Source organism: Haplochromis burtoni, unplaced genomic scaffold (assembly GCF_018398535.1).
Source record: "Haplochromis burtoni strain Fernald_Lab_line unplaced genomic scaffold, NCSU_Asbu1 Contig_2521, whole genome shotgun sequence".
NCBI lineage: Eukaryota > Metazoa > Chordata > Actinopteri > Cichliformes > Cichlidae > Haplochromis > Haplochromis burtoni.
Window position 1 is genome coordinate 1 of NW_024584882.1, and position 11,898 is coordinate 11,898.

The 11,898-nt window shown below is 42.4% G+C and overlaps 1 long non-coding RNA gene across 1 annotated transcript; it reads left to right on the forward strand.

The window, feature by feature from the left end:
- Positions 1-34: 34 nt before the first annotated feature.
- On the forward strand, positions 35-3,949 carry LOC121813772. The gene is made up of 3 exons (XR_006053867.1): positions 35-428; positions 1,799-2,646; positions 2,972-3,949. It is a non-coding gene; the product is annotated as an uncharacterized LOC121813772 (long non-coding RNA).
- The last annotated feature ends 7,949 nt before the right edge of the window (positions 3,950-11,898 follow it).

The following is an 11,898-nucleotide window of genomic DNA, read 5'->3' on the forward strand; positions in this document are numbered from 1 at the left end:
GTACCATAGCCTACAGCCAGATTAACTTGTGACACACACAGTAGCGGTTTTTGATACGGGCGGTTGCCTGTATCAAAAAATCGTGGTGGGGATTAGTTGTCTTTGCTTAATGATTGGTTTTAGTCTTGACAATCCTCATTGCTGGCATTGCATCTTTCAATGCCAGCAATGCCAGGTATCGGTGCTCAAGCCTTTTCTGTTTGTTTCCAATAAGTTGCCCACCTCGGGAAACAAATGTGTTCTTTTACTTGTCAGGTGAACATATGAGACACTTTGACTCTTCAGTGCAGTGTGGAGCCTAACAAAGATCTGTTTTGTGTCCCAGCTGATCAGCAGGAGAAGAGTCTGACGGAGCAGCAGAGGAACATTTTCAGTTACTTGGACTCAGCTCAGCCACTACAGAGAAAACAATGAGCTCAACACAGAAGGTGACAGACAGAGCTGGGTGATATGACCAAAAATATTTATCACGATATACATTTGAAAATTTGCGATAACGATGTAGCTGATGATATAATTGACACTAGACAAAATACTTTACAACTCCACAAAAAACACGGTAATAACGACGGCCTGCTAGCATGTCCTACCACAAATAGAGTTTGTTGTGTATCTGATGGACGAAAGCTAAACCAGTTCCACACCACTGAAGTTGCAGCATTTTTACAAACCAATTCTGGTTCATCTGTTTCATTCAACGATCCGCTTTCACCCTTCTCATTCTCCGTCGCCGCCATGTTTTTTCCTCCATGTGCGTGTGAAAACAAAAGCACTGCGCATGTGCGTTTTACCCATATTCTATCGTGATATTTCATTTTCTTATCGTTGCCCAACATTATACCGGTATGATATAGCCCAGCCCTACATGAAAGGCACCCTGATTGTGCACTAATCACACATAATGCAAAAGAGGCAAAACTGTGTGCCAGAGTCTCGGGTCAGTGTTTGTTTTCATGTCACAGCACCAGAACGATTGCAGGCGCTCATAAGTAGTTACCATAAATCACCACCTTTCATGGTCTCAGCACATCGACTCTGTTATTAAGAAAATGGGACAAGGCATAGTTATGGCTATGAAATGCTCTTTGTGTATCACTTCTTCAATTATGAAAGATGTCATTAATGCACTAGTAATGTCTCATCTGGAGTATTGTTCAATCATTTGGTCAGCAGCTAATAAGACAGATCTTAACAGACTTCAGTTAGTCCAGAATAAGGCGTCCAGATTAGTGTTAAGATGTTCATACTATACTAATATTGATAAAATGCATAATCAACTTTCTTGGCTTCCTGTACAGGCTAAAATATTCTATGGCTTACTTGTAGTTATAAAGAAAGCGATTCTGTTAAACATACCACATTGAACACCACGCAACATGGAAGCTAATGGGGTTCCTTTTGAATAAACAAACATAAGATTTATTATCACTGAATAATTCTGTATAAATCTATACAAATTATAGAAATATGTAATAGGAAACAACAAAATAATCTAAATTATAAAATAGTGTGTGTGTGTGTGTGTGTGTGTGTGTGTGTGTGTGTGTGTGTGTGTGTGTACAATCAGGAGGGATGGGCATGATTTTAGTGTTTGAACAGTCATGAATTATCTTTAACAGCAGGTTGGATGTAATGTGTTAGAACTACCAGCAGGTGGGGATAAGAGACCTTTAAGGTGTTTGGTGCCACACTCCACCTTCAGGTTTAAAACTAGTGTTAATGGAGGGAGTTTGAAGGTTGAGTTTGTTCCACGACTGCATTTCACTCACTGCCTCTGTTTGTATCTCTGTCACTGCAGGACCAACATGGAGCGAGAAGTCAGCGCTCTCAGGAGGCCGACAAACCTCACAGAAGAAAGGGAGAGAAAAAACACACCTGTGACGAGTGTGGGATGGGTTTTACTGTGAAGGCTTCACTAAAACAGCATCAGGTCATCCACACTGGAGAGAGACCGTTCAGCTGTGACTTGTGTGGAAAGTCTTTTTCCTGGAAGGGTTCCCTAAAAACACACCAACTCATCCACAGTGGAGTTAAAGCGTACAGCTGTGATCAGTGTGGCAGAGCTTTTACTCACAGTTGGAACTTACAGAAGCATCTACTTACCCACTCTGGAATTAAGGCATACAGCTGTGACGAGTGTGGGAAGGAGTTTGCTAGGAAGGCTTCACTAAAACAGCATCAGGTCATCCACACTGGAGAGAGACCGTTCAGCTGTGACTTGTGTGGAAAGTCTTTTTCCTGGAAGCGTTCCCTAAAAAGACACCAACTCATCCACAGTGGAGTTAAAGCGTACAGCTGTGATCAGTGTGGCAGAGCTTTTACTCACATAGCTACTTACAGAATCATCTAGTTACCCACTCTGGAATTAAGGCATACAGCTGTGACATCTGTGGAAAGACTTTCAGCCAGAGAGGGTTCCTAAATAGACACCTACGCATTCACACGAGACATGATGTGTACTGCTGTGAACAGTGTGGCAAAGAGTTTATAACAGACACACAGTTAAAACGACACATGTTTATCCACACTGAGGAGAGACCTTATAAATGTGACCTGTGTGAGAAGACTTTTAAAGCTCCACATTACCTGAGAGAACACCAACAGATCCACACCAGAAAGAGACTCAACAAGTGCAGTTACTGTGAGGTATGTATTTATATTGTTATCTTGTCATTTTAGCCTGACTGTTTGGAACAACTCTGCTCATTAAACTGTGTTAGCATGTTAGCAATTCTACTGCATGGAAAAGCAGCTCTGAGTGATTATTCAGATTTTCATGTCAGTTATGATTTTAGTATTACTGTAGTATTATGGTGGTAGTATTGTAGTTATTGCAGCCCAGTAAACTGAGTGTGTTAACTGAAACAGTCAAATGTAATTGGACGTCTGCAGAGATGCTCTTTATTTCAGGCGACGTTCAGGATAAAAATGTTGAAGGACTGACTTACACTGTCTTTGTGTCTTTGTTTAGAAGCAGAGCGACACAGATGGATCCAGTTCTCAACCCTGTCATCACTGTGGTGGTGGGAAAGACTTTCATTGTGACCTTTGTGGAAAAACTTTCAGTCAGCAAAACACCCTAAAAAGACATCAACGTAGACACACTGGAGACAAACTGAAATACTGCAAAGAATGTGGGAGAAGCTTCACCACACCAAGTGAGTTAAAAACACATGAACTGATTCACAGTGGGGTTAAAAAGCACCTCTGTGATCAGTGTGGGTCATCCTTCACCACTGCATATAAGCTTAAAAGACACAAACGAGTCCACACAGGAGAGAAACCATACAAGTGCAGACACTGTGACAGAAGCAAAGCTTCTCAGATTCAGGTAATCGTAACTATCATGAACGTACACACATGGAAGGAAACTACAGCTGTGACCAGTGTGACAAGAGCTTCAGGAATCTCAGTTCATACTCCACACACAAACGATCCCACGTTACTAATAAACTGTTTCACTGTTACCAATGTGCCCAAACATTCACCTCATTGTCTGCTCTGTGCAAACATCAGCGTGATCACTCAGGGCTGAAATCACTCCCATCACTGGATCACAGTGAATCTGAAGAGACAGAAAGATCCTCTGGTTTCAGTGTCAGACTCAAAAAGCTTGAGATCAGGCTCCACAGAGTTCAGATAGAATCATTTAAACTTGTGTTGAACTGAACTGGTTGCTGGGCTGAACTTCTACATAATACAGATTTACATGGGATCTTATTTTCTGTCGTTTTACTGAGTCAGTTTTGTCCTTTTTTCTCTGTCCTGGTTTTGCTCGTCTGTAAATAATTGAAACTCAGTCAAATAGTTCATTGTTCTCCAGCAAAACGTTTTGGAAACTCATGTTTAACCTTTAAAACTCTGACATGTTTTAGCACACAAGGCTTCATCGGGGAGTTCACTCATGATTGGACCATGAGAATAAAGGTTTTTAGTTCTTTCAAAGAGAGTCTTGGAGGTGTTTGATGTTTCTGTTTTTTCTGAAACCACCTGAAAGAAAAACTATTTTTCTTGCTTTATGTAGTGTGGAAGTTTTTAATGTTTCTTCATCTAGTGATGTTCTTGAATGTGTTCACATGAAGATGGTACAAATAAACTGTCCTTTTAGCTTCAGCTCCTAATTTATTCATTATTTGTGGATGATCGGCTTTTCTCTCTTGTTTATTTATCGCGCTAAACAACAGCAGCACGTTTTAGCTAGATCAGCTGTTGTTAGAATTCATTTGATTTTAATTTCTAGTATCAGCTGATTTTTGCTGGATCCACAGCTTTAAAAACGGCTGGTCCAAACCAGGAGATGTCCTTACTGAATCATCAGAGCTGAACTGGTGATGGAGAAACAGGTTTACCTTTTAGGTGACATGAAGGAGTTGAAGGGAAGTTATGAACTGTTTCTGAGAGACGAATAACACCAAGCTCCTTTTCTGTGTAGCTGACAGCTGGTAACTGTGCAGGGGCGGATCTAGCAAAGCTTTTGCCAGGGGGCCAGGTGGGGCATTAACAGGGAAATGGGGGCACAAAGATATACTTTTCTTTCTTACTCTCATATAAAATATTTAGCTTTTATTAAATAGTTATCTGAATCTTACAACCAAAGTTTTTATAATAATACACAAGATTGGCTGTAGACCATTGTTAATCATTCAGAACACTGTGTAAAAATAAAAAGTGAATGCAAAAGTGCATAAATATTTATTTTACATGTTTGATGTGTGTTGCGGGGCGTGGTCTGCAGTGCTGCTGCAGGGGAGGTGGACCTACGGGCGTAAAGTCTGTGCTCTCTCGGCTGTTTTTTGGGTGTGTGTTGGGCTGTTAGTTGAAAAGCTACAACCGGCTGTGTGGGTACACCAACCATGTGTGAAAAGTGGTCCATAACGTAATGCTTCAAAGCGTGTTCATGCAAACATTGTCGGGTCTGCTGTGGTACAATGGGACTTCTGCTCATGAACCTCTGCGCACAGCGTCTGCAAATCAGGGCTGTACGAAGTCACCTCATCTTTACACAAAACTGTAAGCTGTTATCTGTGAGGCGCGAGCGGTGTTTGTTTTTACCATAGTTCATGGTGGAGAATGGCTGCTCTGCTGAGTTTTGCTCTCTGTAGCCGTATGAATGGCAAACTACACTGATTAGCAGCGGCATAGGCACACTTAAAATTTCTTCTGAAATTTTCGCTTTCTAGTTTTTAGTTGTTCTGCTGCCTAAATACCACAGGGTGTAATTATGAAGTTATTGAGCTGCACATACTTTACGACCTGCTTAAGTTCGAGGTCACAGCGTCTGTAAGAATTGAACAGAAACCTCTGTCCTTCTGAAAATCACCCAAAGGCACAGAGACAAACTCAAAGGATGCAACCTGTAACTTTCTCTTCCTTCATGTCAGTACCATTATCGATTATTTATATTAAATGCATATAGCAACAGTAACACTTTAATTTGGATTTCATGATTTCTGTAACTGGAAACTATTTTGTTTAAAGACAGAAGTGACTGCATAGTTGCAACATTGAAGTGAAATATTTAATAGTCTAACAACAGCTTAAATGCTGTGTTGAAGCTGTCATTTCAGGAGGAGAGAAGCTGCAGAGAGGCGTGTAAGACTGCAACTCTGCTTCCTGGTCCCAGCTCTGGATAGTTATATTTTAGGGGGTTTAATAAATGTGTCCATATTTCTAGAAATGAGATCTGCTCCATCCAAAGTGGGATGGATGCCGTCTCTCCTAACAAGACCAGGTTTCCTCCAGAAGGTTTGCCAATTATCTATGAAGCCCACATCGTTTCTTGGACACCACTCAGACAGCCAGCAACTTAAGGAGAAGAGACAATACAGCGTGTTTCTCTGCTCCCGTTAAGCATGTCTGTTGTAGCCTGCGCTTTATAATTGTCTCTTTGATTATTCAAACAGTGTTTAAAATGTGACTTGTTTGTTATCCAAAAACATTTTATCTATGTTACTGATTTAAAATTATATGTATATATTTCAAGTTTCTTAGCTCAAACAGACTCTTGAGCATATTCATATAGCAAATCCACATAACCAGTCTGCACCAGTAAACACAGAAGTACATCCAATCTTGACTAAATTTCTTGTTTATCTAACTTCATTCACATTGCACGCACAAGAATCCAAATCTCTGTATCACAATGATTTCGTTAAAGACTTATTATTTTATGGGGGCAATATCACAATTTATCGTAGATCATTAATAGGGAACAAAAAAGAAGGATCACATCGGCAATGTTGCTGGGAGACAGAAGTCTTGACACGTGCTTATAACTTAAAACACAAAAAACTCAGTTACAGCTGGTAAAATTTATGATATATACCAGACTTTCACAGTCTGCATCTTTACAGGGTTTTTTTTCTGCTTTTGTTCACTCCTAGTGTGATTAAAAAAACAACAAACACAGAGCCCACTAACTATTAGCCGCTTTCCCCCCCTAAACAGTTAGTTGACTGAGAGACATGCAATCCATTATTGTGAACGCTGAAGGAGATGTGCTCCATAGTCAAACTTATATTTCCGTAAATTACATCCAATGTTCTGTTTAATTCCGGCATTCCTTTATGGTTTGGTGGAAAATTGGTTAAACCATTGCTCAACTTATGTGTGAATGACAGCAGATAATTTTGATGAAACTGACCCCGTAAGTACATTGCAGCTGAGTCGAGGGCTCGTGGAAATAAGGTCAGGAGATGTCTGGTGTGACTGCACGTGTGGTCTGTCCATTTGGGACGTCTGACAGACACATTAGTGCAACTCAGAGTGTGAGCAGCAACTCCTGTATACTAAACATAAGAAAAGTAATTTGTAGTGCTTCTTTTTTTAAACCGAGATTCCAGGTGTTATGGTACGGACTAATTCAATGGTTCATGCAGCACCCTCTGGTGGTTGTGTCGTGTGTGTTTGTTGTTGCATCTTGGCAATAAACGAAGTCGCCATGTTAAGACAGAGCTGTCTCAGTCTCGTTAATGTTGCTGCTATCATCACCCGGTAATCTACCAAAAGATGGTGTCAGAAGTAATCAGGAGAGAAGAAGAACGTCACGATAACGAAAGCTTTCTCACCGGAGAGAACCTGCCCTGCAAGTTTGCATTAACAGCCACAGTAAGAGCTAAGCTAACAAATTAGCAAACGCTAAATAGCATCTCGCGACTAGCAGCATGGCAGCTGCGCCGGCAGCCTTCCAAGTATCACCGCCACCGAAGTTCGACTTTTCAAACCAGAAGAGTGGCCGAAATGGATCCGACGCTTTGAGAGGTTCAGGATAGCATCTGGACTCGAGCTACAATCGGACGAAAACCAGGTTATCACTCTGATATATACAATGGGCGATGAAGCTGAAGACGTGATCACTTCGTTGAACCTGACCGAAGAGGAGGTGAGTACCACACTCTCAAAGACAAACTTGAGGCACACTTTGTAGTCAGAAGAAATGTTATTTTTGAATGTGCAAAGTTCAACCAAAGACAGCAAGAAGCAGGAGAGACTGCAGACGGGTTTATTACATCGCTATATGCCTTGGCTGAGCATTGTGGCTACGGGGCGCTGCACAGTGAAATGATAACAGACAGACTCGTTGTTGGAATAAGAGACAAGAGGCTCTCGAAGCAACTGCAAATGGACGCGGAGCTCACGTTAGAAAAAGCAGTGATACGGATTCGCCAAAGTGAGCTTGTTAAGAAGCAGCAGGATCTTCTTAAAAACAACTTCAAGCAGGAAAATCCTTGTAATGTGGACGTCATTAAAGAAAAAGTAAAACACTACAAACCAAGAAAGACTGTGCCACAAAACACAGAGAGGAATGTGAAAAGCCAATGCAACCGATGTGGAAAGACACCCTTTCACAGCAAGAACCTGTGCCCAGCCAAAGAGGTACTCTGCAATCAGTGTAAAAAGAAAGGTCACTATGCAAGAGTGTGCAGGTCTGGGGCAGTGGGAGAAATACGTGCAGCAGGTGGTGACAGTGAAGAAAGGGAGGTAGCATTTTTGGGAACAGTAGCTTCAGAGAGAAATGAGGATGCGTGGTTGACTAAAATAAAAGTTAACAATGTGGACTGCTGGCTCAAAATTGACACAGGAGCGGACGTAACCGTCTTGCCTGAAAAGCACAAAAACCACAGCTGCAACCCACAGATCTGAAACTGTATGGGGCGGGAATGTCTCCACTAGCAGTTAGAGGGAAATTTACTGTTAACCTGAGCACTCCAAGAAAAACTACAGTACAGCCTGTGTATGAAGTAGCAGACCTGACGCAAGGGTTACTTAGCCTCCAAGCAAGTGTAGCACTTGCGTTAGTGGCCAGAGTAGAAGCAGTGTCACTCACTTCGGTAGAGGCAGTAAAGCAGCAGTTTCCAAAACTATTCAGCGGGTTAGGCCGAATGGAGGGGGAATACAAAACTGAGCTTAAAGCATATGCTTAGCCATTTGCCCTGTCAACCCCAAGAAGGGTCCTGCTTCCCCTGTTGCCCAAAGTCAAAAGAGAGCTTCCTCGTATGGAAGACTTAGGGGTAATCTCCAGAGCAGAGCAGCCTACTGACTGGTGTGCAGGAATAGTTCCAGTACCTAAACCAAACAAAGATGAAGTGCGTGTGTGCGTGGACTTGACCAAACTGAAATATTCTGTGAAAAGAGAAAGACACATGTTGCCATCAGTTGAGTACACCCTAGGACAGCTAGAGGGCCCAAAGTTGTTCTCAAAACTCGATGCTAACTCAGGATTTTGGCAAATACCTTTGTCCAAGCATTCAGCTCTCCTCACAACCTTCATCACACCATTCGGAAGGTACTGTTTCATTAGACTCTGTTTCGGCATATCCTCAGCACCTGAGCATTTTCAAAAACAAATGTCTCAGCTTTTGGAGGGGCTGGACGGAGTTGTCTGCCAAATGGATGACATTCTGGTTTATGCTGACACAGGCCCAGCACGACAAGAGACTGGTCGCAGTCCTTGAACGGCTCACAAAAGCTGGGGTGACATTGAAAAGTGAGAAATGTGAGTTTGCAAAGACCTCAATCAAGTTCCTCGGACAGATCATTGACACTACAGGAGTCAAAGCAGACCCAGAAAAAGTGAAAGTGGTCAGCAACATGGACGCACCCACCGATGTGGGTGGAGTGAGGCGATTCCTGGGAATGGTTAACCATCTAGAAAAGTACCTTCCCCACTTAGCAGAGAAAACACAGCCATTGAGAGAACTACTCAGTACCAAAAACATGTGGTTTTGGAGTGAGGCTCAACAAACTGCGTTTGACAACATTAAGTCAGAACTGAGTAAACCACCGAACTTGGCACTCTACAACCCCAAAGCACAAACAACAGTATCAGCTGATGCATCCTCCTATGGACTAGGAGCGGTGCTACTTTAGGAACAAGAGGATGACACAACCAAGCCAGTGGCCTTCGCTTCAAGAGCATTAACCCCCACAGAACAAAGGTATGCTCAAATAGAGAAGGAAGCACTAGCCATAACCTGGGCATGCGAGCGAGTCTCTGATTTTCTTATAGGCATTGAGTTCCATGTTGAGACAGATCACAAGCCGTTAGTACCACTTTTGGGCTCCAAGAACTTAGACGAACTGCCACCACGAATACAAAGACTGAGAATGAGATTAATGAGGTACTCTTTCACCATCTCACATGTCCCGGGCAAACACATAGCAACTGCAGACGTGCTGTCCAGAGCACCAGAAAGGATGGTTTGTGACGAGACATTAAGAGACGAAGTAGACCTGTATGCACATCAGGTGATTTCAGGTCTTCCTGCAACAGAGGAGAGACTACAACAAATAAGAGAGCAGCAAGACAAAGACGAAACACTAAAACAAATCAAACTCTACTGCAAGAACGGCTGGCCGGGCAAACTCAAGATACCAGGTCCATGTTTCCCATACCACCAGCATGCAGGAGACCTGACTGCTGAAAATGAACTTCTCCTAAAAGGTATGCATATAGTTATTCCAAAGATATTAGAAAAATATGTTTTGACATGACTGCATACAGGTCACCAGGGCATTGTAAAGTCCAGGGAACGAGGCAAGTAGTCGGTATGGTGGCCAGGACTGAACTCTCAACTACAACAGCTGGTAGCAGAATGTGAGACATGTGCAAAGGTGAGACCGCAACCCAGGGAAACACTCATGCCAACTGAGTTTCCTACATGGCCGTGGGAGTTAGTTGGTGCTGATCATTTTGAGTGGAGTAACAGCCAGTATTTGGTTGCAGTGGACTATTTCTCACGATACATAGAAATAGCTAAGCTGTCCTCTACCACATCAGCAGCAGTGATTGACCACTTAAAGTCCATATTCACACGCCACGGCATACCAACAGAGTTAAGGTCAGATAATGGCCCACAATTCTCCTCAGAACACTTCCAAAAGTTTGCTTCAGAGTGGGGCTTTGCCCACACCACTTCCAGTCCGAGATTCCCTCAGAGCAATGGTGAGGCTGAAAGAGCAGTGAGAACAGTAAAGAGCCTTCTACAGAAAGAAGGAGACCCATATCTCGCTCTCATGGCATATCGCGCCACACCACTTGCCAATGGACATAGCCCTGCAGAGCTTCTCATGGGGAGGAAACTTCGTACCACAGTTCCCGTAGTTCCATCCTGCCTCAACCCAGGCTGCACAAACATCACTAAACTGAGAGAGAGAGAAGAAAAGGAGAGAGAAAAACAGTGGAAATGGTTCAACAACAGACACAGAAAACAAGACCTCACTGGACTACACCCAGGAGATCAAGTTTGGATCACGGACATGAAAACAAATGGGACTATATCAAGCAGAGCAGATACACCACGGTCTTACCTTGTGGAGACCCCGAGGGGGCTTCTACGTCGAAACAGGAGCCATCTCATCACACTAAAAGGGACCAAGACTGAACCAACTGAACAACCAGAGAACAGTAGCAGCCCTGTTTCGAACCAGGTTCAGCAGTCTCTTATACCACCAAGTAACCAGACTACTGAAAGAAGATATCCTACAAGAGACAGAAACCCACCGAGGTACCTTAAGGACTTTGATTTAGGTAGAAGGTACTCACGAGCACCTGAGTGACCAGCCCGGGGCAGAATAATCCCCTCACTCAGTTGAAGGACTGGGTTGTCCACCCCACCTTCATAGTTAGAATAAGTTCACACAGTTAAATAAATAATAGTTATAAATAAAAGCAATAAAAGTTTGTTATAGATTTGAGTTAATGTAACAGCCTTGGAGTATCCAGCTATAAGTTAAGTTGCAGTAATTTCAGTATTGACATAAAAGTGGATTATTACAGAAAACATAGTTTATAATGTACTCAGAAGGGGGGATGTTATGGTAAGGACTAATTCAATGGTTCATGCAGCACCCTTGTGTCATGTGTGTTTGTTGTTGCAGCTTGGCAATAAACAAAGTCGCCACGTTAAGACAGAGCTGTCTCAGTCTCGTTAATGTTGCTGCTATCATAAACCAGGGATCTACCAAAACACCAGGGATCATGCTTATATGGTTTTGTTTTATTCAAAAACAGGTTAGTTTAGCGATCGTCTAATTGTGTCCTTGACCTTTTTACCGGCTTGAGGAGTTGGTTCCCTGGTGCAGATATTTGGGATGGTTCAAACGCCGAGTCTCCAAAGTCAAACAAAAGGATATTTTCCACGTTATTTCTTAAATAGTATAAATGGGATGGGATGATGTTCGATAAAAGTAATAAACAATAAATGTAAATCTGTTTTTTTTAACTTTTCAGACTCATTTACCCACTCCAGTGACATCGATAAAAAAAGATCATGGCTTTAAAGAGATTATGAACAAAATGCATTACATTTTGTTTTTTGCTACATTAACAACTTTTCCAACTCTGATTCTCTGCAGGACCAACACGGACACCAGTTTAGACTGAAATCCAGTTCCGAC